The sequence below is a fragment of the Microcebus murinus genome, chromosome 3, assembly GCF_040939455.1.
Source record: "Microcebus murinus isolate Inina chromosome 3, M.murinus_Inina_mat1.0, whole genome shotgun sequence".
NCBI classification, from domain to species: Eukaryota; Metazoa; Chordata; class Mammalia; order Primates; family Cheirogaleidae; genus Microcebus; species Microcebus murinus.
This window is the reverse complement of record NC_134106.1, coordinates 41,196,174-41,223,631: the sequence shown is the minus strand read 5'-3', so window position 1 is coordinate 41,223,631 and position 27,458 is coordinate 41,196,174. Positions and strand designations below refer to the sequence as shown.

General features: G+C 34.5%; 1 protein-coding gene and 1 non-coding gene across 37 annotated transcripts in view; one reads left to right on the top strand and one right to left on the bottom strand.

Moving 5' to 3' along the window:
• NRXN1 (neurexin 1) overlaps positions 1-27,458 on the top strand; it is a 1,076,423-nt gene that overhangs the window by 834,804 nt on the left and 214,161 nt on the right. The window lies entirely within an intron of this gene.
• On the bottom strand, positions 19,729-19,800 carry LOC142870350 (small nucleolar RNA Z17). Its single transcript, XR_012918761.1, has one exon. It is a non-coding gene; the product is annotated as a small nucleolar RNA Z17 (small nucleolar RNA).

Below are 27,458 nucleotides of genomic sequence, written 5' to 3'. Positions count from 1 at the left end.
GATTAGTGAGTTGAAGAAAGGCCTAGGAAATACAAGGACCATGGCAGCACTGCCATGTTTTTTTCTTGGAGCTTTGACAAAATCAGAAAATTTGTCTGCACAATGAGAATTTATACTTATTATTTAACTACATATCTAGATTTTACAGAGGTCTAGGATATAAACAAATTACTTCATTCAGGGCCAATCTCCATTTCAGAAAACAGTGACTTTGTACCGCATGTTCTAGGATCCCACTGACAAGTGTTTAAGACTTCATCCCCATCCAGGGAGGAGGCCTGGAAGTACCTATGGTGAGCTTTATACTTCTCATTTTGTTTCTTCCTGGCAGGTAGGACACTGGAACCCCTCTCCCTAGCCTGATCATCAGAAATCAGGACCATTTACTGAAGGAGACTTTCTAACTGCAGTTGTAACTTGCATAGTTTCCCAAGTACAGCTTGCCATACCTTTACACCAGCCTGGTCAAAAGATGGCATTATTTTTGTTCTACTATATGGTATGTGACCAATACAGAGTGTCTTGTAATCTTTAGATCAATCTTCCCTAGGACCTGGGGAATAATAATAATAATAACAGAAGCATTATAAAACCTCTGAATAGAAACATAATAAACACTTTAAAATGAGCTTATTTTGGTACCACTATTGTAGATGGTGGTATCCCATGTCATTTGCTTCTCTGTGTATACAAACATTCATGCTGATTTGCCACTTGTACAGATTGGTTTTCTGAGTTATTTCTCAGTAGTGGTGACTGTTTGGTGTAGATATACCTCCACTTCTTGTCCAGCCCTTTCTTCAGTGGTAAAACTCTTTAACAAAAGGCCCCACCCTTTGTCTTTTTTGCTTAGCCATTTCTAGAGTTCTCTCTTCATTCCTTTCACAAGCAGGTGGCTCCATGTAAAATGGATTCCATAAAGTGAATGATGCTGATTTACGTTCATGGCATTGATGTCTCTAGCAATCTGTCTTTAAGGTTCTGCTTTACAAACAATAAACAACCTCTTCTGTAGCAATGACTTTCTACTTTTCTTCTCTGCTGTTGCAGACAAAACGTGTGCATCACTGAGAGACCTGTATTCTCACTACTTAATGCAGTGGTCTTAGGGAAAACATGGTGTTAATATGAACTTAGCAAATTTCAACCCAGCAATGATTGTACACACTGTATCTTTAACCCTCCCTTGGCACATCCGTACTAAAAGAAAGGTAGATGTTGTCAAGGTTTCTCTAGGTAAGTGCCCTCTGCAGACCTCGGATCACCATATTCCTTGGGACTCAGGTGAATCCTTAGACAGTAATTACAGTTCAAGCTTTGAAATGGCTGATATTTAATCATGCCAAATGACAACACATTACTACTGAGAATCTTATTAAACTTTTTATCATTCTGTCTTTCGACAGTGTGAACATTAGCCTCAGGAACACTTTCTGATTGCAATTCCAAATCATGTGACAGTCAAAGAGAAAGAGAGGAATATGCCAACACTTAGACCTTGGCCAATAAGAAAGCTGATTGGCTCTCTGGATAAGCAGGTATATGTCTAGTACTGGACATGTGTTCAGGAAAAGAAAATCAACTAAACTCAAATGGTGATGAGAATGGTTACATGAGCAATCTGTCTATTGGTAAAACTGGACTTTAGTTTCTTGTCCGTCATGTATTTGTGTAGTAGTACTAATACAAGCTAACATTTATTGAGCAATGTACCAAGTGCTCTGCTTGAGTAAAAAATGTACTCCAATACGATTTCATGACTTAAGAGCTATTATTAGTGTTAGATTTATAAATGAAGAAACTGAGACAAACAGAGGTTAAGTAACTTGCTAGACCATGTAGTCCAGTGGTCTCCAACCTTTTTGGCACCAGAGACCAGTTTAATGGAAGTTTAATGGAAGACCAGTCTACTGCCCAGGGCTTGGGGACTACAGATACAGTCAATAAATGGTGGAGCTCTCTGCCTCTGGAGATCACACTAATGTTACCCCAACATTCTCTATAACTGTCTGGGTTCCAAACTTGCCACTTTTTAAAAAATGTATTTATTTAGTACTCACAGATTTTGTTAATATATTATCAGTACTGCTTTTGATCATTAAACATGTATCTACTTATTTAAAAACATTACTAAAATGAATGTGAGAATAGAGGCATCTGAAAGTTAGTGAGCATCATTCTCCCAAATTATAAGACTGGAGAACCTGTAGAACTCTACACAGTTGGAAATATTTTTAACTCAGTGATGTCCCACTTCAACCCAGGATCTGTTTCACGTCTGACTCTGTTTATAAGCTAGGATTTCTTTTACAGAAGACAAGCAGCATGCATACATCACTGTAACACAGGCTTCAACAATAAAGCCTTAAAACTTTCATTGCTTTAAAAGACACCATGGGATTAGTTTAAACTGTGTTGTATTTGCTTTTTCTGAAATAAGAGAGCCTGTGGTTAAAGTTTCTTTCATGTAAGAAACTTCCTTTAACTGTGGTAAAGCTTAACTTAATTAAATAGCTCCCCGCCCCCTAATTTTAGAAGTGGATTAGAAAAGTTTGTATGAGTAGGATGGTGTTGACAATATAGGGTAGAGTTTTCTTTTTTCCATCTGTGACTTTACAATCAATTTATTTAACAGCACTAATTTTACTAACAGCTCAAAGAATCACCTCTTTTCCAGATACTGTGTTTGTTGTTCCATTGCCCTTTTTAGCTCTTTTTTTGGATGCAACTGTCCAGAAGTAGATCCTATTAATGCATATAGAATGCACTAAAATATTTATTTTTGAGTGCAGTTATTTGGATTTTCAATTATCCAGAGATATTATAAAAAGGTATTTGGATGTTTCTACTTTGCCAGCCAGGTACCCGGTGGGAGTGTGGCTAGAGGGAATCAACTATTCATTAAAAAATTTGCAAATTCTTTTGTATTAATTATTAGTCATTTATTTTTTCAGTAAACATTGACATTTAATATTGCTTACAAGCCATATAAGTAGGTGCTATGGAGAATGCAGATAAAAGTAAGACATATAACTTCTCCCCTAGATGGTGTTTGCAATTAGCTTTTCCTGGGAATCTTCTAAGGCACTTACTTAAAAGAATATATCAGCACTCTAATTCCTTCTAGTTACTTGCAATTATTACAATCTTAACAAATAGAAATTTGCATAACTGCAATTCTTGCTGAAACTCTGACCTCCAGAGGATCCCAGATGTGAGAGGGTTCTTTTATCATTCATCTGAAATGTCCAAATATTTATAAGGTACCCATCAAACAGAGAGCATCTGTGCTGTCATACAAGAAGCAAAATGAGATGGAACTAACAAATTCTTAGGGCAGTATTTATGTGGGATCTAAAATTATTTGAAAAGTTTACAATGTGAAGTAATGAAGTGAAAATTAATATTAGAGAGCATAGATGCTAAATTAATTATAAAGAGGAATAAATTCAAAGGCTGGTAAAAGGCTGTACCTGAATATGGGGATACAGAATTTCAAGAAATTCTATAAAAACGTAAAAACACAAGGAAAGTAAGGTGCATTAGCAAAAGAGGGTTATTCAAAGAGAAATGTGTTTGTATATATTGGTTTTTAGCCCGAATATAAAAATTCTGTTTATATAAACTGTTTTTTAACCTATGTGCAAAAGCATAGAAGAAAAATCAAAATCAAGATATAAGCAGTAACTTTTCCTTATTCCCTTTTTTTTTTTTCTACTTGATAATCTGTTGGTGTTAGGATTTGGGTTCACACAAATAGCAAAATTAGATTTATTTCTCACATACTTTCATTCAGTAGTATATTCATTCATTCCATACTGTATCGGGCCCTGTGCTATGTGCTTGACATTAGAGAGAGCCCTGAAGAGTAAAATAACTCACATCAGCATACTAGATGGGGTTTGCATATAGAGCAGTGGGAAGGCTACCCAGCACTAGTAAGAGGACGTATGAACTGATTGAACAAATGTAAGTTTTTTCAGTTCTTTCCCTCCAGTCCAGGCAATGGAATCAACTTACAGTTTGCACAGATCTTCTTACAATGCTGACTAAAGTTCGACATATCCTGTATATTTTTTTCAGTATATTCTAGTTTTCCCTCCACACACACACTTTTCACAAGACATATTACAGAAAAAGTTGCCTTTGACCACTAATTTGTTTCATTTCTTTAAGTTAAAGATATATTATCCCCCCACCAAATATTCCTAGGCACAATCAAATGAACTTACTTTCTCTAAATCCAACATGCTAAGTAATTCTGAAGTGTAATTTTAGAAGGAAGACATTCTATATTTAATCTTAAAATGTCTGAACTTCTTGACAGCTTGGAGAAAATAAAATTGTATTTGCAGAGATGATGGCATTTTTGGAGAAATAATCTCATGATAAGATATTGGCAGAAAAGAAAAAGATTCATAATGGAGTATTGGATGCAGTCTCAATGGGGAAAAAGGAAGACAAGGAAATGAAGTGTGAGGAGTATAAGGGATGAGAAATAATCTGTTCTAATTGATTCATGATACTAAGAAATGGAATAAAGCAAAGTACATATGAGAAAAAATAACTAATAATGGGAAAAAAGTATAATACAGAATGAACCAGAAAACTTTATTACAATGCCAACTAGAAGTAAATATTACAATACCTACTACTTTCTTACAAGTAGACATTGGTCTGATCAATATTTTAAGTTTTAATTGAAAGTGTAATTGTTGACAGGATCTCTTCTCATTTATTTTCATGGCATCATTGAGCGACAGAAAAATAATCATTTAGAAAGCTATAATGGAAAGTGGATGACTTACTCTGTTAAAATATTTAGGACACGGTATATAATTCCCCCAATTTATTTTATTTTACAAGAGAATATTCTCTGTGTTAACTGGATAGTGTAAACTCTTTTATTTTGTATTTGTATATGTTGTCCTCCTCCTCACATCTTTGCTCTCCCTAACACTAAACTTTAAGTAGATATCAAGACATAATGCTGTTACAGAATTTGAAAGTTGAACTTCTAGCAAATTGAAAGTACCTCCATTTTAAACATTGTAACTTAAAGACTTGTAACATCAAATTAAAAGTTGTCAGAAAGAAAGATATTTTTAAAAGGGTACTGTTGTGCTTTTGATGGGACCAAGGCTAGGCAGGCTTGGTATTTCAAAATTCTTTTAGTGAAGAATAGAATATTTTTTTTCTCTTTGATTTTTTTTTTCCTAAATGTAAGCTTATCCCCCAGATGACTGAAAATCTTTTTATACTTTGATTTGATGGAAGACAGTATCTACCCCTTTCACCTGTTCCAATGGAAAAATTGCTAGCTAGCTAGATATTCATTTTGTTACTGAAAGCTTATTAAAATGCAAGCCCCCCCCCACCGCCACTTCCCAAAGATTTACCTGAAAATAAGGTCAGATTTCAGTCTCATCACATTGGAGATTATTTAAGAGAGACAAGCAGGCTCTCATCACAATTATGGAATCAAAAATATGTTTTGAACTAGGTGCAGTGGCACATCCTGTAATCCCAGCTCCTGGAAGGCTGAGGCAGGCGTATCACTTGAGGCCAGGAGTTCGAGGCTGCAGTGAGCTATCTATGATTGCACCTGTGAATAGCCACTGTACCCCAGCCTGGACAACATAGTGGAACCCTATCTCTAACATAAAAATAAAAATGATAGTCAATTCACTTCTTGATGGAAGGATTAATAAAAATTGATTTAAGAAAGAATCTAATCCAGTCCTTTTTTTTCAAACCTAGTGTGAATTTAAGACACTGTGCATCTTTCTTTGGTAGTTATATTTTGAGCCTGATCTCCAAAAGTAAAATTAAGAAAACAGTAAGTTCCATAGGAATGTATGAGAAACATTTTGCAGTGTAAGGGATCATTGAAGTTTTACCAAAAGCTGCTATAGGGCTGACTCTATTGGGAGAAGCTGTCAAACACAACACGTAATCATATAATAATATAAAACCTCAATTATATAGTAATGATATTCTTTTTATAACATCAATATACCGTAACATATTAAATATATAATTATAGCTATACATACATACATAACCTAATGATTTTTCCATACCAAAGGCTTTATTCAGTTTAGTAATACCCTATATATTTTGCAGACTGGTTATCTGTCTGTCTAGCATGAATTTTAACTGTTAGATAAGGGAATTTTTTAAGAAATTGTAGGCGTCATTTCTGTTGCTACCTATATGGAGTTTTGATATATGAATCCAAAAATTAGAATAATTTGGGAAAATGCTAATAGAGTAAGTTTCAAGAAATCTGATCTGGATGCATTTTCTTTCTAACATCTCTTTAGGACATCTCATTTATGGTTCCTACCTAGAATTCTGTTACTAACATCAGTAATGGCATTGTGAAAGATTGGGCTCCAGGTATTATTAGTATATATGATGATTTGAAGAAAGTGCGTAATCCACCCTTACGTTAGATCAATTTTCTCTGTCATCCAAAAAACACTAGCTTTAGGAAATGTAATCTACTCTCCAAGAACTAGTGTTCCATGATCAAATGAGCCTGGGGAAACTAAATCCCATGTGTGGAGGGTAGTAGTTTGCTAGGCCATATAGAACACTGCAAAATCCCATTAAAATCATGTTGGCTTAATTTATATTAGCAGATAAGCAGTCCAATTTATTTGCCCAGGGAAATACCTTTTTTTTCCTCTCTGTTAACATGTCCTATGACATATTTTTCTGTTATAATAATCTATGATCTAAATCAACTAAAGGGCATACTCTGTTTGGTATTTGCCAGTAAGAAATCTTATCCAAAAGATTAGTGAATATAATGGAATCTAGTTATCTAAAATACTGTGATAGATGCTATTTTATTTAATTAATGGTTAAGCACAATCACTAAAATATTTTCATTATTGGAAATGATTGTAATTGAAATTATACCATTTATGTATTTATTATCTGAGCAAACATTTTGACATTGTTTTTGCTGTGGGACCCTAGAATTCCATTCTGTCACTGATAACTATTGCATGGATGTAAGAAAGTAGACAGAATATAGTATAATTAACATATAAATATGTTGTGACATAGTCCAACTGAAATTTGTTTTCTTTCTTTTTTAAAAAATAAAAGTAGCCTAGAAAAAAAATAAAATACAGGTTAGAAAAAGATCAGCTAATAGAAATTTTAGTTATTTGAGTTCCTAGTCATTTGAAATTTTCTTTACTGTCCTTTTATAGGCTTTCTTATTTGATCCTTTGGCACTGTTGAATCCACTCAGTAACCACTGAAAATCCCATCTTTACATTGGACTGCCAAAGCACTTGATGAATGTAGGGGGAAGAAAAAACTCATAGGAAATTTTCCTTTTAAGGAAATTGACACAACGTAGAGATGTTCTTCACAGTATCAGGCTTAATATGTCTGAAACATTACTTCAAACAATTTTACAGATTTTTACAAGTTGTTTTAGGAGGTTGGAATATCTACTTGGACATACAGTTACTATTGTGGTCAATACTTTTTCCATGAATCATGATCATAGATGCCAGTACCACCTTTTGCCCTTTCTCCTCTTCTGCACACTTAAAGAGCTTTTTGGTTACCTAATGCTTATTGATCATCAATTTTGCCATTTGTGTCTCCATGACATTACTATTATCATTCTTCCAACTTCCCAAAAAGTGTTTGCCAGTTTGGAGAAATTGATAAATGTAGTTCTATCAGGCCATTTGTTGTCCCTAGACTATTGATGTAATTCAGTTATATGCAGATAAAGTAGTAAGACCTCACCTATCCATAGCACATAGGTAACATATCAGCAAGTAAACAAAAATTTGCCTGAGTTGTCATGCCAAAAAAAACCCATCTTCCCTGTAGCCATAGAAAAGGTCTTCCTTCCCTCTTATACTGAGTATTAAATCTCATGCATTCATAATTCCAAAATAATTTATCCAATTCCTGAGTCCAGGATATGTTAGAGGAAGATGCAAATAAAAGGAACAAGTGGCCTTATATTTACAATGGTAAGTAACAGTTCTAGCCTAAGCAGCTAAAAAAATTCTCTTCCTCCCCCAACCCCAAGAAAGCAGATTCAAGGGCTTTAAAAAATTATGGCTTTGCTAGACGGTATCCTGTTGTGCTGGAGAAATATGATATGAAAGATATTTCTGGGTCAACTGACAAAAATGGAGATACAGATTGTAGATTAGGTCAAATAATATGTTGTGTTGATAATTTTACTGTGATTATGTAAGAAAATATCTTTATTAGGAAATACACAAATATTTAGGGGTACAGCACCATGATGTATGTAATTTATCATCAAATGGTTCAGAAAAAGTAATTATGTGTGTTTGTTTGTGTTTACACACAGAAAACAAAAAAATTGTGAAAAACGTTAATAATATTAAATGGTAGTAATAGGTAAATATGAGTAAGGGAATTTTTGTGCTATTTTTTTGTCATCTTTCCTATATGTTTGAAATTACTTACAAATGAAGTTGATAAAATTATAGATTTGAAGGTTTGTTTCATAGCAAATATCAAAACATGCTTTTATACATTTTATTCTCTAATCTGATGGCATATATTCATAATGTATTAAATTATCAAGTAAATATCCAGCATCCTATATTTAAGAAAGCTAGGTTTACATAATTCATTTCTGGGATGTTTCTATTATGAATAACTAAATACAATTTTTAGCTTAAGATATTATAGGAAAAAACCTTCAACTCTACAGACACCTTGATTGTAGATATATAATAAGATTTATAAGATAAATATTCTGTCACATTGTATAGTCTTACTTAAACTTTTCTGGAGCATATAGAACCAAACATAGATACATGACTTTTCCAATGTTTTTTAAAAATTATTCTTCTAACAACAGAAATTATCAATGGTACAACTTGATATTTCTCTATCAGTGTTTTATTTTCTTTCTTACTGCCCTATTAATATTTCCTCGTCCTGTTTAAGGATTAATTTGCATACACATACATACATATATAATTATTCCATATGCTAAGTTAAAGGTTGTGATTTGATGGAATTGGCTTCTTCCTTATCCATGCAGTTTAAATATGCCCAATTTCCCACTCTGTTGTATATGAGATTCTCCTTTTAAGAGATTGAGTTGGGGATGACCTTAAACGTGGTATTCTCATAATCCCTGTAGGTGGCAGTATCTGCCAGAGCTTTTGTGTGGCATTATATTTCCTTGCCTCCAGGTTTTTGGTTTCTCTTTCAGACTCTCGTCTTGGACAGTCAGGAAAACTCACAAGGGGGCCATTAATAAATACGGGTAGGAGACAAAGGAGAAAAGATATATAGAAGTAGGGGCTGTAGGTGTGGGTACAAGCCTTAGATAGAGATTGAAACTAAAAGGAAAAATACTATGAAAAACGTGAAGGAAGCTTACTGGTTTATTCAACGTGGCCTCATTGCTACTCTCTAAGTTAAAAGAGCAGAAACTGAGGAGTATTTTGTAGATCCCAAACTTGGCTCCTGGGCAGAGCCTCTTCATCAGCCTCAAAGCCTCCATGTGGCTGTAATTTGAAAGATAACTCTGCTATGATTGCATTGAAGTAGGAATGATAGAAGATAATTTATTACTCAGTGAAAAAGCCAAGATTATGTCAATAGCTTTCAGAGGCCAATGTTCTACTTTGGCAAGCCATGCTAAGGATGAAGTTGGAAGAAGAGAATAATATAGCCATTGGGTTAGAGAATGTTCAAATATTTTGTGGAATACTTTTGGAGTAATGTTAGAATTAGTTTAGATTCCATAGAGTTTGAAATGATTTGAAGTTTAATCAGTAAATCCATTAAAAAATCACTAAGCATATAGTCTAGGCAGACACCATGTACCCTAAAGAACAGGGAATAAGAGATCCGCCTAATGAGTGTAGATGGCCTGTGTCTAGGAGTGGGAGGTGTGGCAGAAACAGGAGGGTAGAGTCAGTCTGTGGATGTTGAATACCAGATTTCTAAGTCTGGATGGATCATGTAGAGTCATTTAAAGCATTTTCAAAAGGGAGTAATATGATGAGTGGGAGCTTTTTAAAGGAAGTTTAATCTGGCTGTAGAGCATTTGCACATTTGCTGCTCTCCCTGTCCTTAGGTAATAAATGGATTTCTAAAAGTTACATATCGTCTCCCTTGTTTGGTATCTGGGTTGATTTTAATTATACTTAAATCAACACATAATAAATTAGTGTCTTCCAGCCAGGAAAGTCTCTAAATTCCCTTGATAGCATGATCCATTGCCTGTATATTCTTATATAACTATAGGGTTCTTTCATATTATATAACCTAAATTCTCCTGTCTATGCTTAAGCACGTTAGTTTCTGAATTTCACCCACTAATGAGATCAATTGATCAATGTTCCTTTTCTGCATATTCCTTTGCATATTTATATATACTTCTCTTTCCCACTGTGGGTTATTTTTTTTTTTTTTCTTTTTTCTTCGGTCCCTACTTCCTCCTTTTTCTTACATTCTCTTCCTCCCTTTCCTCCTTCTCTTCCAATGCTCATTTTCTTGGTGTAGTGCTAAACCTAGCATTGGATAGTATAAAATGTAACCAACCATACTTATAAATAAGAAAAGAAAATTTGCTTTTGCCATACTGTTTTTACTTTTTTTTTCATGGAATTCTGTTATAAGGATAAGATGATATCTCAAAGCAACAAACAATGTGTTAACATTGTCTGCTTATTCTTTATAGGTTCTGTTCTTGGATTTCACTTTATGTTTATTATCACCTTTTTGATTTTGCTCAGTCTATTGTACCCACCAACCTCTTTAATGTCATACCTTTTAAATCTAACTCATCCTGAATATTTTCTTTTTTCAGGTTTTTAATACTTCTAAATTTTTAAATACCTATATAACTAAAATGTATATGTTAACTGATAAAATTTTGGGCATTAAGCAGTTTAAAGTCTTTCTTAATAATATTTAAGATTCTTTGATTTTAAACTTAATATTTTAAATCATTATTTTTATTGATATATAATATTTGTACATATTTATCAGGTTTATGTGATATTTTTACATGCATAGAATGTATAATGATCAAGTCAGGGTATTTAGGATATACGTCATTTAGAGTATTTATCATTTCTTTGTGTTGGGAACATTTCAAACCCTGTCTTCTGTTTTGAAATCTACAATACATTGTTGTTAACTATAGTCATCCTACTATGCTATTGAACATTAGAACACATTCCTTCTATCTAACTGTATGTGTGTATTTATTATCCTACCTCTCTTCATCCCCCTCCTATACATGCACACCCTTCCCAGCCTCTGGCATCTGCTCTCTGTCTCCATGCGATTAACATTTTTAGCTCCCAGATATGAGTGAGAACATGTAATATTTGCCTTTCTGTGCTTGGTTTATTTCACTTAGCATAATGTTTTCCAGTTCAATCCATGTTGCTGCAAATGATAGGCTTTCATTCTTTTTATGGCTGAATAATATTCCAGTGTGTGTGTGTGTGTGTGTGTGTGTGTGTGTGTGTGTATACATTTCCTTTATCCATTCATCCATTGATGGACACTTAGGTTGATTCCATATTTTGGCTATTGGAATAGTGCAGCAATAAGCATGGGGGTGCAGGTATCTCTTTGATATATTGATTTCCTTTTCTTCAGATACATACCCAGTAGTAGGATTGATGGATTGTGTTAAGTTGTTTGAGTTCCTTGTGTATTCTGCATATTAGTCCCTTGGGGGATAAATATTTTGCAAATATTTTCTCCCATTTGACAGGTTGCCTCTTCACTTTATTGATTGTTTCCTTTGTTTTGTAAAAACTTTTTAGTTTAATATGATCCCATTTATCTATTTTTGTTTTTGTTTCCCATGCTTTTGAAGTCTTAGCCATAAAATAGTTGCTTAGACCAATATCCTAGACTGTTTTTCCCTATGTGTCCTTAAAATAGTCTTATAGTTTCAGGCCCTATGTTTAACTCTTTAATTCATTTAGAGTTGATTTTTTAACATAGTGATCTAGGTTCATTCTTCTGCTTATGGATATCCAATTTTCCCCACACATGGCCCAATTTAAATCCTACCTGTAATAGGAATTCTTGTTTAATTTTCCTATCCCATGCTAATCCATCTCCCCTCTCTAATTCTTGGTTAATTTAGCCACTGTCACAGAGTGTCAGTCTTATTTGTTGCCATTCAACCTGTGTTAATTTGCCTCTCTGTTTAGAGTGTAATTTTTTAATAGATAGGTAAAATGAAACATATTTATCCCTTTCAAAATACCTATACCTAGCATTGCTAGTATAGAGAAGGTAACTTCTCTATCAGTGCCATATAAATGTAAACATAGAAGAGAGGAAATTATACACACACACACATATACGGACATACACATATATACACCCAAACACATATGTATGCATATATAGGCAGAGTAGAATAGTCTATAATATTTTTAGTATAGTTTACCAAAATCAGATGTTGCAAATTGATCTTGAGTCAGAGCCTGACCATACATATGTTTTGTTTGACTGCATACTGGTTGATTGCACATTTAAAATATTTTAAACTGGTTATCAACATTTAAAAATCAGGACATTTCACATAAACATCAGTATCTCTACCATCTTAAAAAAAAAGAAAAATGAAAACAAAATCTCAGAATATCTCACAAAGTAGTCTACATTTCTGTGGGAGAGTAATAAGTGGAAGTGAGTGGCTACCACTACCTTTAGACAAGGAAGGCTCTCTCTTGTCTGCAATATCTTATTTCTCTCTATTCCAATTCAGAGTTACTGTCTGGCCTCTCTAGGCACTTGAGGTTGTGACTTTTGTCCTAAATTCTCAGATAAATGTGAAGTGTCCTGTACCATCTTAGAGTTCCTTTAAGCTGCAAAGACATCTCATAATATCCTGGACTTGGTTCTGCAGTGGTCATACAATTTCAGGGATAAGAAGGATGACATGGTCAGATTCTGAAAATTGAAGATTCTTAGTCACATGCTAAGATCTGAATAAGCACGTCTGGGGAATCTTCATTTTTCAAAAACACTACAGGTAATGGTGGATACATGTATTATTTGGACCACATTTAATGAAAACTTCTTGTACCTTTTGGTCCCTGAAGTCAGGCATACCTGTAACTTTACAAATAGAAATCATTTCAATTTTGATAATAATTTTAAAGTACAAAGTCCTAGGGGTCAGAAGAATAATCTCTCATGCTGTATATATTTTGTTTATCCACATGCTCATTATTACATATTTGTGTCTGATAATTCTTGATAATTCTTGAATGGATCTCCTAATAATTCACTTAAAAAGAAGAAAAAATACTGTGTGTCTTAACCAATTTGATTTAGGAGAGTTAATATATATTGAGATGAGGGGGAGGAAAGCATTTATCAGTTTCATTTTTTTCAAAAACTTAATTTGTGCTTCAACTAAATGTACTGATATATGTAACTAAACTCAGCTCCCACTCCCATTATTTCTCATTATAACAAATAGTTAAAATTGGAAAATATTGAACTTTTCCCTTGATGACTTTTATCTGTTGATATAAGAAACAGTCTTATAAAACGTTTTCTTAGTATAGACAAAGTAATCTATGTGATTGGTCAAATAATAGCGAAATTAAACATTTCCGATTACATCTACAATTCTGCAACCACTGCCACTTGATATTTATGGCAAAACAAATTTATGTGAGGTTTAATAATATTTACCATGTCATTACTGGTGTTTCTTTTTGTTTTTTTCCTACTCTGTTTAAAAAAATGCTTGACATTACTGGCAATCACCTAATTCATCTGCTTGGATATTGAAAAGAATATAACTTTTCAACTGTCTTTCATACCTTTGCCCTAACTTTATCTAGCAAAAGTAACTGTTGAATCCGTCTACTTAATGTCCTTGTAAGAAACTAATGGATATATTGGAATAATAATATGAACTGCTGTCATCCTCCATGATGGAATAACATTAGTTCAGGTTCACATGATGGCCTATGTAGTAACTTTATTTCTCCTCTGGTGACTTTGAGAATTTTATACATTTACAAAATGAACTCTTCACCTTTCATCTTCACCTCTCGACTTGGCACATTTCCTCTGATTTCTCTGACCCACACACAATTCCAAGAACTATCCCAATAAGATTTTTATGGCTCACATTCAGTGTTATTAAACACATGTATCATTTTAGTTTTATGACAAATTAATGGGACCACTGCTCTTCACTTCAGAAGGTGGTTCTTTGGGGACCTTTGGAGTGTGAAGAAGAGTGGGACAAGGGAATACGATGGCTTCAAGCTTAACGATCAGAGGGCAGCATAGCCCACAAAGTGACCATTGTTAAACGTGTAAGCACACTTTAAGGAACCATCTGAGGGATTGCCAGTCTTATTTTAATTATAGCTAAAGATTAAATTCTCTTTAAAGTTAAAAGTAATTGAGAAGGAAGCATAAGTAAAAGGTAGGAGAAGGGGAATGAAACTAGGGGGGAAAGTTGCCTTCAGAGAGCTAGAGAGCAGTGAGAAGTGATTATTAACATAGTAATACTATTGTCATAGATTTTCCTAAATTCATTGTGATTTGTCATCCCTTTTAAGCCACAAACAGCATTTCAGAATTAGTATTAATGTGCTACAAATGGCTCATTGAATTATTTTTCCTTCCCTGTCTCAAATCCCAAAATTGCCTTCAAAAATGGTGAAGAATCTCTCTTTGGTTTGCATTGTTTTTACAATGGAGAGAATTTTAAACTCCAGGAAACCAGAATGATTGACTTGTATTCCCACCTATCCCCCAACTCATCAAAATTCAAAGATTCGTTACAAGTGGTGCTGTTTCCAAAGTATGCATACTTATAAAATTGTTTTAAAAATTCCAACATAATTTACTAACTAAAGGATGAGATTCTGAGAAGATCATATGGCTTGTAAATGTTGAAAGATGTAGAAAGGCAAAGCAATTTTAAGTGTAATTAGGTTTAATTTGACGGAAAATGATGAATAGTTCTTTCTTTTTTATGTTTCTGAGGCTGCATAAATGCTTTTTATTACCACTTTGTTAGAAAAAAAATAGTTTAGCTTGATTTAAAATTATTACAGGTCCAATCAAGTAAACCAAAGTAACATGACAAAGTAAAATGTCTCATTTTCTCTCAGAGGAAAAATTATTTGTACATATCTAATCTAGGAATTTGAGGCTACATCTTGAAACAGCTATGGTTTTAGAGGAAAACTATAAACAGAGAGGACAGCAACATAGAGTTTTTATTTTTTTCTACTTAAAAAGTTACTTTTCAAGATTCTTTCATAAATACTCTACCATCTCTTCTACTCTCAATCAAAATTGAATCCACTTTTCTCTCTAGCTAATGACTTTATGAGTGGCAGGCAGGCTATTTTTTGACACAGGGAATAATTAAGAAAAGCTGAATTGACTAATTGAGAGCTGTATTCTTGGTAGAGTACTAGTTAATAACGACTTAGAAGTTTTGTCCTGGCTCTAGATTTAGAAAGAAATTAAAGTTATTACATTTCTCCTTTTTAATTTTGATTGACAGACACAATTGGGAAATCTAGTCGCAGTCAAGTAGAACAAGATTCTGACTAAATCAGAAAGACTTTGCTTGGAATTTCAATGCAAATCCATGACAACCCAATGACTTAATCTATCAGTGAATTTTCCAGAGACTGGTCATCATTACTGACCATAATCTCGCAACAGCAGTAGCTCAAGGCTGTTAGAACGAACATTTCCACAAAAAACTGAGAGTATGTGCTCGCTGAACACCACTTATTTCCCTGGTTTGCATCTGTCAAGGTTAGGCTGGGGTAAATGAAAACATTTTGAATTGCCAAATAATAATGGTATACATTATATATTTATGGGGTACAATATAATGTTTTGATATATGTTTATATTGTGGAATGATGAAATCGAGCTATTTAACACATTCTGGCCCAAGTAAAAAGTACTTATTTGGTCTTCTTTTCCTTCTTAAAGTTATCAAAACAAAATCCTCAACTGATAGTATTATATGTACTTTCTATAGGTTCTTTGGTATAGGATTTGCTTAGCACAAATTAGAAATGCTTTGATATTTTCAGTTCCAATAAGCAGTGTTAAAGGGACTGATTCATTACTTTTTAAAGATTATTCTTCATTTTTCCTCAAACTTCAAGTGGATTATTCATCTGTTTCCAGATGTGTAAAAATGGATGATCTTATATTTATTCCATTAGATTTTTCATTTTATTAATTGGGACCATAACAAATAAAAAATTACTTTATTTATTCAATCTTCCAGATAATGCATTTTGGACAGTAAAATGAATGTTTGTTTGATATTCGGTTTGCACATAGGATTTCATGGCTGCCATGCCTGATTAGAAAAAGGCTTTTCTTTCCTTTTGCCTTAAAGCTACAGCAAAATGCTATAATCAATGTGTAATACATCAGGGTTTCAATGAACCCTTTTCGAGAGAGGAGGATAAGAATTAAATGTCTGTTAGGGTATAGTACCTTACCAACCAATAAATAATAAAAGTGCTTTTTGAGATATGAGCTGTGATAGTTCATACAAAAATATTTCAACAATATTAGATGTTGTAAGAAATTAAGATGTATCCTAAGAATCCATCAACTTCTATCTCCAAGCCAGGACTCCTAGAAAAACAAAAAGAACTTTGATCACTTTCAGGATCTCTTAAATAGTCTTGAATAGTTTTGAATTAACTTGTTCTTGGGAAACTCTGCTTAATTTATTTTGAACTATTTATTAATTTTCTCGGGACATTTTTATTTTTTCTTTCCACATAACCCAGTCCTACTCAACTTCCTTAATTTCTGAAAAAACCAAATATACTGCCCTTATGTAGTTGCATAACAATTCCCATAACTAAAATATTTTAGGAAGGAAGAACTTAATTATGAGATGAATTTTCTATCCATTTATTCTTTTGACTCTTTCTAACAAGAAGACATTACAGAAAATGAGAGCAGAATAAAGATCTATTGTGTTGGAGACTGGGCAAGTAGGAAAAGTAGGGCAATTCCCTGGGTTGCATTTGTGAACCATTTTCTTCTCACTGATATGTTTGACATCTACACAAAATACAAGACAATGGAATTGGCCAAGATTAAATATAGACTTTGCATTATCCATGTTATGTCTCAATTTTCTTTCAAGAATACTTTTTTCCTCAGTAGAATTATTTGACCGCAAACCAATTAGTGAATCCATAAATATCTTTCTCTCCTACGTGAAAGTTTAAAACACTACAACCAAAATCATCATAGCCTCCACTTTGATCAGGCATTAGTAGGCAGCTTGTTTATGCTCTACAGTTTGTAAGAAAAGACTTTAGTACTTATTTTTGTGCTGCAGCGTTTGTATATGCTGTTTCCCCTAAAATCTTTCTTTTATTCTCAATCACCTTGTTACTACAGTTTAAATCTCTTGTAATGACTTGTGGAAAAATGTTTCTGGTTTATTCTATCACTCTACCCAATACGTAGTAGAATACCTCAAGAAATACTTATTCAAAAAATAATTCAATAAAGCTGCTCTTCATCAAGAATTCAGCCTAATATTAAATAACAGTAAGCATGCTTTTCTGTTGCCTTGAAGCTGCTGATGGCAGATTTGGGACTGCAAAGAGAAGCTGTGCAAGAAAGGCCAGATTATAACCTGGCATGTAATAACTTTTTCTTTCTTCTCCGAAACACTCAAGTGAATTAACACAGTTGTTGAGAGAGAAGAGGGAAGAAGTAGCAGAGGGGTGAACTGCTCTCTGTCTGCTCATATTTTTAAGAATAGGTTAGACATCCATATCTGGTGTTTTAAGTAATTACCTGCCAGGTATATATCAGCTGTGTTATTTCAGGGTTTTCTAATGTCATTAGAGTCTTTCATCAATGATGATATCACAAAATGTGCAACCTGAGACTGAGTTTGTGGGTGTAAAAGGGGTAAAATAGACTTCAGTAAGTAACATTTGCAGCTAGGAGATTTAAAAGGAAAAAGTGTCTGTATGTGTGATGGAGTGAGGGGGAGGGAAAAAAGCAATGACTTCTGAGGCTTGATGTCAGTACCTCACATTTGGGATAGAGCTGGGAATCTGCCTAAATCTGCTGTCTTTCTTCTGTGACCTGCTCTTTTGGTTCCCATGTTGATAATCAACACTTAGCCTGTATTTTATCTATGTGTTCCCAAAGCATGGCAAGGGTTTTCTTAATAGAGTTTTGCTAGCAATTTGCATTTCATGCCCCAGGACCCATCTCATGACAAGACACTGACTTTATAAGGAGATGTCATTTGGTTATCCACCACCCGTAGTCTTTCTTGAATAGGTTCTGCAGAATATCTTTACTGATGGCCATTCATTTGTTAGAAATGTGGCGAAAAAAGACCTGTTCTCTTGGTATTCTTACTTTTTATAGTTACTTTTGGTTACAAAGTGTTAACAGCTATACCTCCAAAACCTTTTTTGTTGCTTTTCAAAAAAAAATTGTAATTCTAAATTAACATCAGATCACATTAATGATTTTCCATAGTTATATTTCTTGACTGGTTGACTTAACTTTGGATTAACTTGAAGTTCTTTCCTTGAGAGTGTGAGGTTTCCATATCCAAAAGCTCATCTTCCTAACATACAAGAATACATTCGTCTGTTCAAATCAGACGGCATTTTAGTTACATTCTAGTAACTAGGCGAGTGAAAGGGATGCATCCGCTCTAGGGGTTTAGAGACGTCTCAACAGTACCTGTTCCTAATTAACTTTTATTAGGCATTCTGCTTCATTAGAGATTTCCAAATTAAAGAGTTCTAGACACAAGCAAAGAAATGTTCTTTAGTCTTCACTTTGCTCACTAGATGGGATTGGGTAAAATAATTATTCATGGCCTAAGTTCCTTATCTATTAACAGCAACTGTCATCCCAAGTGATAACCAAAATCCTTCCTGCTCTAGAAGTCTGTAACATATTTATGTGGTTACAAGTGCCCCCTAGAGAGAGCCTTTTTTCTCCTGGCAAAGAAAAGATTTTCCTTCTCCCTCGCTTGTAGCTTTAATTTAGCTTTCTTTTCCAGTCACCAACTGGTTTACTAACTTGTTTCTTGGATCAGAATCTAAAAATCATTAGGAATTTAAAAGATTCTTGTGCACCTAGAAAAGAGACTATTAGTTACCTTGCAGGCTGCTGAAGATATGGGTGTTCTGTGGGTGTGGCATATCTACTCCACTCATGTTATTAACACAAGCAGTTCCCCTGGAGAATTTTCAGTGTTTTTTTGATCTAAGCAGCTTTCTTGCATTTTTTTAAGGTGAGAAGATATATATATTTAGAATTAGCCAGCTGGACTCGGTTTAGATGATCCCAATTTTGTTGGCAATGTCCAAAGCATCATAATCAAGAGCCAGTCGAACATATGCTTTCTTCTCTCCATCAGGCATGATCAGGGTGTTGACCTTGGCCATATCAATGTCATAGAACTTCTTCACAGCCTGTTTGATCTGGTGCTTATTGGCTTTGACATCCACAATGGACACAAGTGTGTCGTTGTTGTTGTCTTCTATCTTCTTCATGGCAGACTCAGTGGTCAAGGGGAACTTGATGATGGCATAGTGGTCAAGCCTGGGGAAATGACAAAATGGGGTCATCTGACCTGGGCCCTAGCAGAAGGATGGGTCATCTTGGGGAGCTCAAGCCCAGGAAAGCCTAGGTGCATCAAATAATGAGGTAGAAATCATTTTGGTCAGACTTTGGTCACTTAACAGTGTCATCACCTGCGCTTTCTTGCATTAACATCTCTTTAGACTTCCTCAGAAAACCAGATTGCTTACTTGTCAGCAGTCTCTGTACTGGAGGCTCTACTTAGACCTATTTCTAACCAATCTATTTAACCTAGGAACAAAGGCTCCCTGTGGACTGCATCCCTGCCCTGATCCAGCACCCTGCCTCACTTAACTTCCTCTACATCTTCAAGCATTGCATGTCAGGTACCTTCAAGTCCAAGCCTAAGCCAGATACATGGGGATTTGCTATCTCCAATTTCTCCAAACAGAATTCTCTGCTGCCTTCACCTGACACTTGATCACTGAATTAACATTTTGAGATCTGGTCTTACACTCTTGGACAATTGCCAAGACACTGATTGCTAGGATCTCCCCTACCTACCTCTCTTGTACTTTAACTTTCCCCTTTTCTAAGATATCTACTCCCAAACCAAGTTTAATGTTATACACACAACAAATTTCATTGACTAGGTAGAAATATACTCCTTTTTATCCCATCAAGTGTTGCTGTGGGAATCAAAGGAAGATGTCTCTTATGACTTAACTGCATAGACTTTAGCAGGATAGGGAGAAGTAGATGGCGATATAAAAAAAAAGTCCCTAAAGCCAGATGTTTAGGACTTAGAGTGCTTTCCAAACTTCCCTATTGTCTATACTTACTCACAGGATCTATATGCACCAGATTTTTTCATCAGATTTTTCTTTCTAGGAAGCTACTCTGAGAAAGTCAGGGTCTCCAAAGAATAATAGAGGGAAACATAACTGAGAGTTGAAGCAATACATGACCGACCAAGAAGTCTCATCTCCCTCCTCTCTCAATTCACAGTGAAATAAGAAATTTTTAAAAAGATAGGGATTTTGAGATGTAAGTATTTCATAAAGAAACTTATGAAATAGCATAACTCTACACACTTGAGAGTCTCTATGTGTACTTTAATTTACAGTAGGGTTCCCTGGATTTTTAAATTGCCTTAATGTCTATTTTGATATTATGATGTTGCTATTGCCTTTGGAACTATACAATTAGCACATTTTGCAAGCACAAGATAAGCTTTAGGTCAAATGTATTTCAATTCCTGTGTAAACAGTATGTGGTACCTGGAAGTTGTTTTAGAACTGAAAGAGGAAGAGGTAATCCTGCATCACAATGTGTATCAAAACTATTGACACACATACATACACTCTTACCCAAAACCACAGCAAAAATAACTTTTTGTTAATACCTGTTCAATAAATTTGTTGGGACCATCTAGTATATTTGTTTCTTTAACCACTATTGACTTGTCCTAACAGTAGAATAACCAACACCCACAGGGCCTTTGTTAAGAGATGTTTGTCCTTTTTATTTTTCACTGCAAAAACCCAGGGACATATGACTGTTAATCAGTAATTGCAAATTTCTATTCCTGACAAGGCGGGGTTTCCTCTCCCCGGCCTTTGACAGCCCATTTACCCTCTTCAGCCGTTTACCCATCAGCAAAATGTAAATAGCTGAATTAATGTGAATAAAGTGCTTTGAAGATGAAAACTGCTCAGTACTCTAAGTGGCACCAGAATATTTCTTCCTATATTGAAAAAACATTTATTGAACTTAGTGTCAATTCTGTGCAGAGCACTTTAGAGATCACAAAGATGTACAAGACAAGGTCCTTGTCCTCCAAAGAGTCATTCCCATCTTAATGACAGCTAAACATCTGAAATTGGGAGTCTGTAACTAGTTCAACTCTGGCCGTAGTTAGGGATTACCACTAAGACTGAGCTTGGTTATATTTGAAGATATAAGTTGAAAAAAGAACTAATCCATTATTCACGATAATAAAGTTAAACAGTAATGATTTGTCAGTGATATTTGAACAGATGGATAGTCCTTGAAAGGCTGGCCTCTCAGGGTGCTCCAGGGCAAAGGTGTTAATGATTAAGTAGAAAAGGGCAGCATAAATACCATGCTCTTGAAGATTAATAATGAACATGTTTACAGCTTTTCAACCTAAGCTGAGGAGCACATTTTTGGAGATACTGTCTAAGTTTATCCCATAGAACATCTGCTTCCATATAATCTGAATCCTACAAAATTAAAATGGGCTTCAGACATGCTTAATTGGTGTCTAAGCATGGTTTCAAGGAGTGTTTCTTAACATGGTACCAATAAAGATGTATTTAAGTTAAACAAATTGGACCGTTTTCATGCAGAAATATTTCTGATCACTTTACATTGAATATTAGTAGTCATTATATCTGGAAGAGAATTGGCCAAAATTCCAAGTCTCTGATTCCTCAACCAATTGCCTTAGGCTGCAGTCTCTCTCTTCAAGTCTTCATATGGAGGATACATAAAGCAGGATTTTCAAGACTGTGGCACATTAAAAATGAACGTAAAACCTTTTGGGAGTTGATAATGCTGGTTAGCATATAAATGGTTAATAACAAAAACGATAAAGAAAGCTGAATTTTATTCAACCTAGAGCTTCCCAAAGTTGTCTCATTCCAGAGTACTTTGTTTTTTTTTTTTTTTAATTATTATTTGGGGTTTAGTTTGTTTGCATTTTTTCTTTTCCACTGAGGTGTAGAGTATAGGGCATATTATATAACAGCATTCCTTGGAACATAGTTTGGGGCCTACTTAAGTAGAGGATACTCCTTTAATTTCTGGGTAGGATTTTAACCCAAATCTTTTGCTGTTCTCATGCTTGAGGAGGTGGATTTGTTCTCTGAACTCCAAGAAGTTATGGAAATGGGTTCTATTTTTTTATGGGCTGCATCTTGGTTCCTTCTGAGAAAAGGAAGTCTAAGGAAGAACATTCTCCTAAAAGCTCCACCCCCTACTGTTTGGGACCATCTTCAGAACTTTTTGTATGTGTGTGTGGTGGAGCAATAGAATTAAGGGAAGTTTTGAGCTCTCTGCACAGATTGGAGGGAGTATGCATAAAGAATATCCTTCAGCCAGGCGCGGTGGCTCACGCCTGTAATCCTAGCACTCTGGGAGGCGGAGGCGGGCGGATTGCTCAAGGTCAGGAGTTCGAAACCAGCCTGAGCAAGACCGAGACCCCGTCTCTACTATAAATAGAAAGAAATTAATTGGCCAACTAATATACATAGAAAAAATTAGCTGGGCATGGCGGTGCATGCCTGTAGTCCAAGCTACTCGGGAGGCTGAAGCAGGAGGATCGCTTGAGCCCAGGAGTTTGAGGTTGCTGTGAGCTAGGCTGACGCCATGGCACTCACTCTAGCCTGGGCAACAAAGCAAGACTCTGTCTTGAAAAAAAGAAGAAAATAAAAGAAAAGAAAAAAGAATATCGTTCATATGGAAAAATACAAATTTCTACTCCTGGGCATGTCAAAGCATGACTGGGAGGACAGTAGTGGAGAGAAGGGACAAATTGTACGTGGCCTCAGAAAACTTAATTACCATTTCTAAACCTAAGTTTTCTTACCTGTAAAATGGGAATAACATGCTTATGGGAATAACATGCTTATGGGAATAACGTGTGTATTGAGTTGTTATGAAAGAGAGGATGGGATGACATGGGTGCTCATCATAGTACCTGGCATATATTGTTTGGAGTATTAACTATATATGAAAAATATAAATTATATTTTGGTTCACTTAACTTTCAATAATAATTTATTTAATTGTGTTTTGGAGTCAAGTAAAAACTCTAAAACTTAACATGGAGACTTTCTACCAAGCATTAAAATAAGCATTTTTATTGTTGTTTGTTTCAGCCATTTGTGGAGTAGCCAAATGCCCATTAATATCTGGGCAGATCATGATCCTAACCTGACCTCAAAACAAGTCCTCTTTTCTTTTTGCATAGCAAGTCTGTGAAGAGTATCTTTTCTTTAAAGCAACCAAATTGGTTCATCAACTTGGTTTCCTTATTTCATTTCATGGCTCTCTACTTCTGAATTAATAATTTTGTTTTTATATTAGGACACATGAAGCATGGTTTATGAAATTAGCATATTGTTCAAGCAAAATAAAATTTTCTTTTAACTTGTTAGTTCTCCTCCCTTTTTGGATATTTGATAATTTTCTTTTATACAATGTTTCTATATAAATTTGAACTTAATTTTCTACAATTTGTTTTCCATGTGGGAGAAAAACTATACTTTTAATCATATTCCAGTGGAAATCTGCCAAGGCAGTAGACATCTCTGCATTTTGCTTCATAAATTATGTCTAATTTTAGTGACTATGTAGAGTAGTCAGAACTGTTTCTAATAATTTAGCTTAAGCAAAGGTCAGAGGTAATAGGAACTTTGAAAGAAGAAAGCTGACTTTGCTTCCCTCTAATTTTGTATCAGTTGGACTTCAAAGAAAAATGCTTTCTTTAAATAAATATCATAAAACTGAGGTATTCAGATAGGATAATTTCCCATGTTGTTTGGCTTTTTGTGGCACCAGCTAAGAGATCAGCAAAAATTAAAAGTCACAGGATTTCTTTTGAGTATTAATTTGCTTCTGTTTGGTTTGCTGTTCATAACTGTATTCATCTTTTTAATAATCTGCTTATTAAGAATTTTTGGATTTAAATAATTCCTATTTTCCTGGGATTCTCCTTTTGAGCATCAGATTTGTATTCAGCAATCAGAATAAGATTAATTTTTCTTAAGAGCCAAATCTTCTTGGCATTCCATTGGTGTAAATATTTGTGTAAATATTTACAGTTTAAACTCTGCCCTTCATTGCTTTCTGATCTTATTGTATTAGTTAGGGTACTTAAAAATGCAAAAGAAGGAAGTTTAACTCAATCTGGCCAGAGCATCAGAGCATAAGTATTATGGACTCAAGAAAAGCTGCATCAAGGGGATGACAGATGTTATCATGACTTAAGGTTTTTCTCCTTCCTTTTTCGCATTTTTCCATGCTCTGCCCTGGTACCACCAAACAAAGATGTATCTTCGTAGATACGTCTTTTCAATTATTGCTTGTACTGTGTGCTGGGCAGCATTCAGCAAGACAAATATCCTAGCACTGAAGGTATAGCACAGAGATATCTTTGCTCAACCTGATAGCTGTCATGTCCTAAATTTTTTTCTCTTACACAAGTAACCAATTTTTCAGCCATTTTGCATATGGAATAGTGATGAAGGAAGAAATCTATGAGGAAAGGATCAGGGAATTCACAGAGAAGAATGAAAGTAACAGGGAAGTAAAGTCAGGGAAGTTCTTTTAACTAGGCTCATTTTTACGTGCTGTCCCTAGGGAAGTGTTTAATAACCCTTTGCCATCAGGCTAAGCTGAAAACTGGTCTTCCCTCCCCTGACTCTTTTTCTTTTGCTTCTTACCTTATCTGACCCTTATTGTACCTAGAATAAAACCTGAAGGAGTATTTTGCTGCAATTTAAGATTTAGGTGCTGTGTCTGACAGATCAAAAACAAAGCATAAAGACTTTTCATATTTTATTTACTTCATCATCATGCTGTAACATAGTTGTGAGTCTTTGCTGTCTTCTAGCTCTTGCAGCCCTATATTGAGGAATAAGGGATAAGACTCATGGTAAGGTATCTAGAAAAGAAAACACAGTAAACCAATACCTGTTGTCTGTTTTCTGTGGAACCCTGATGATGATATGAAAAAGAGTGAGAAGATTTTGATAAATCTTAAAAGGCCCAAATCTGAGGAACTTCAATAACTAGGTAGAATAATTTTTTCACAATCTTATTTCAAGTGGCCAAAACAATGACACACACACACACTTTTTTAAGCATTGTTTTCATCAGATTTTTAAAAATGTTATGTCATGTATGATTTACTAATGCTTAAGTTTTGCTCATTTTTTGAAAAAAAATTAGAGCAGTGTTTTGGTGCAAAAGTAAAGTGATGGGTATTAAATAAATAATGCATTTAAATTTTTTGTTTTACTTCACCTTGCCCTTCTAAGCTTCTCCAACATTTCATTTCAGATTCTGTTATTGTCTTATGTTCACTTGATAGGCTTTGAGTCACGTTATCTCCCCAGTGAATGGAGGAACCAAGAGTGACTGGGGAACTGCAAAGCACAGCTATTAAATTTATATTTACTGCTAATCAGTTCAACTCCTGGCAGATAGCCTAATTGTAAGCACAAAGAGGATGCTCGTGAGAATCATGGTCATAACTTGCCCAGTGACTTTCACTAAGACACATGGTTTGTGAAAGCTCCTGCTTTATTGGAAGAATAAATATTATTGCAGCTTGAATTTCCTTGTGCTGTTTCCAATTCAGGATTTTTAAAATATAATTTAATGAAATCTATAATTTAAAGAGATGAGGCTAAATGTGATTAGTATCTTCCCATCTTGTCTTTTTGGGACAGGCAGCAATGCATAAGCTCCTTAAAAGACCAAAAACTAATCTAGAGCTTTTTCTATGCATAGTTTCCATTAATGTTAATGGCTTTTTCTGGGCATAGTTTCTATTAATGTTAATGAGATACTCTCTTGAAGCAAAGAGAAGAAAAAGAAAAGAAAACTCATCCCCATTTGCTTCAAGTATTTTCCAATGTCAACTGAGAAAGTATATCTAGTAATAAAATATACTGACTCCGAAGAGAGGAAATTATTCACCTCCTATTATTGTTTTCATTATATCTTAGTTGTTTTTCTATAATTGTATTTTCTGGAAATAGTTATATCAGTTGTATCAGTAGTGCCAATCTTTTTGTTTAACCAAGGATCTCCATTACATTTAGTATATTACAATGGGATTTTGTCTGCTGAACTGCACCTGTACCTACCACTTAAACAGGGTGCATGTTCTAAATGATGGACCAACAGTTAAATATGAAGGGCAGTGAATTATAGTGAGGGGAAAAAAAGACAGAAAAGGTATTTTTCTTGACATTTATTTCAGGTCAGTCAAACACATATGCAGCAGAAAAAGCAATGTTCTAATATGTGCTGCATGCCTAATATGTCAATTTCTGTATTAAAATTGTATGCTGAAAATGGCATATGTTTAAAATCCTACCTTGGTGGCAGCATTTTAATAGTCAGTCTTAGTGCCAAAATGGATGGAATATGTTTTTATTCCTAAGACTGTAATTTTCCTCTTCTTGCTATTGTTCCATTGCTTTGTTCTGTTCCTATGGTCTCTTGAATAAAACAACATATCTCCTAATGCACTAAACAGGTATTACATAAGTAAATCATAATTTTCCAAAACGAAAAGCTATTTTTTAAAAAAAATTCTTAGGTTATACCACAGGAAAGTGCAGCAAAATGATTAAATGGTTTGAACTCCTTCAAAAAGGTCACTTCCCAAAAATATCCAGGTTCTCTTATATTCCCCTGAAATGAGTGTGGGCATATGTGTATGTGTGTGAAACTCTATGGGAATGTTTCATTTTCTTTAATTTTCTTTATTGCTAATTCCCATCCCATCTACAACTTGGTATTCATGTCCCCAGATCAGCATACAAATGAGAATTTCATTAACTTTAAAGCTTAACTGTAACTGAAGATATTAATAATAAAGCCAGAATCTTAGTTAATATGTTTTTATGGAAGGAGACATGATTTGTCTTTGCTCTCTTGTCACTGGGTTGTCCCAGTTTCATCTGTCTTTTTAGTTTCTGGCTCAGTTTGAAAAAAATCTTTGAAAAAGAAATAGCTAGATTCCTATTACCGAATTTCATATCCAGTCAGCTTCTGTTTTTGGTACAAGGCCAGAT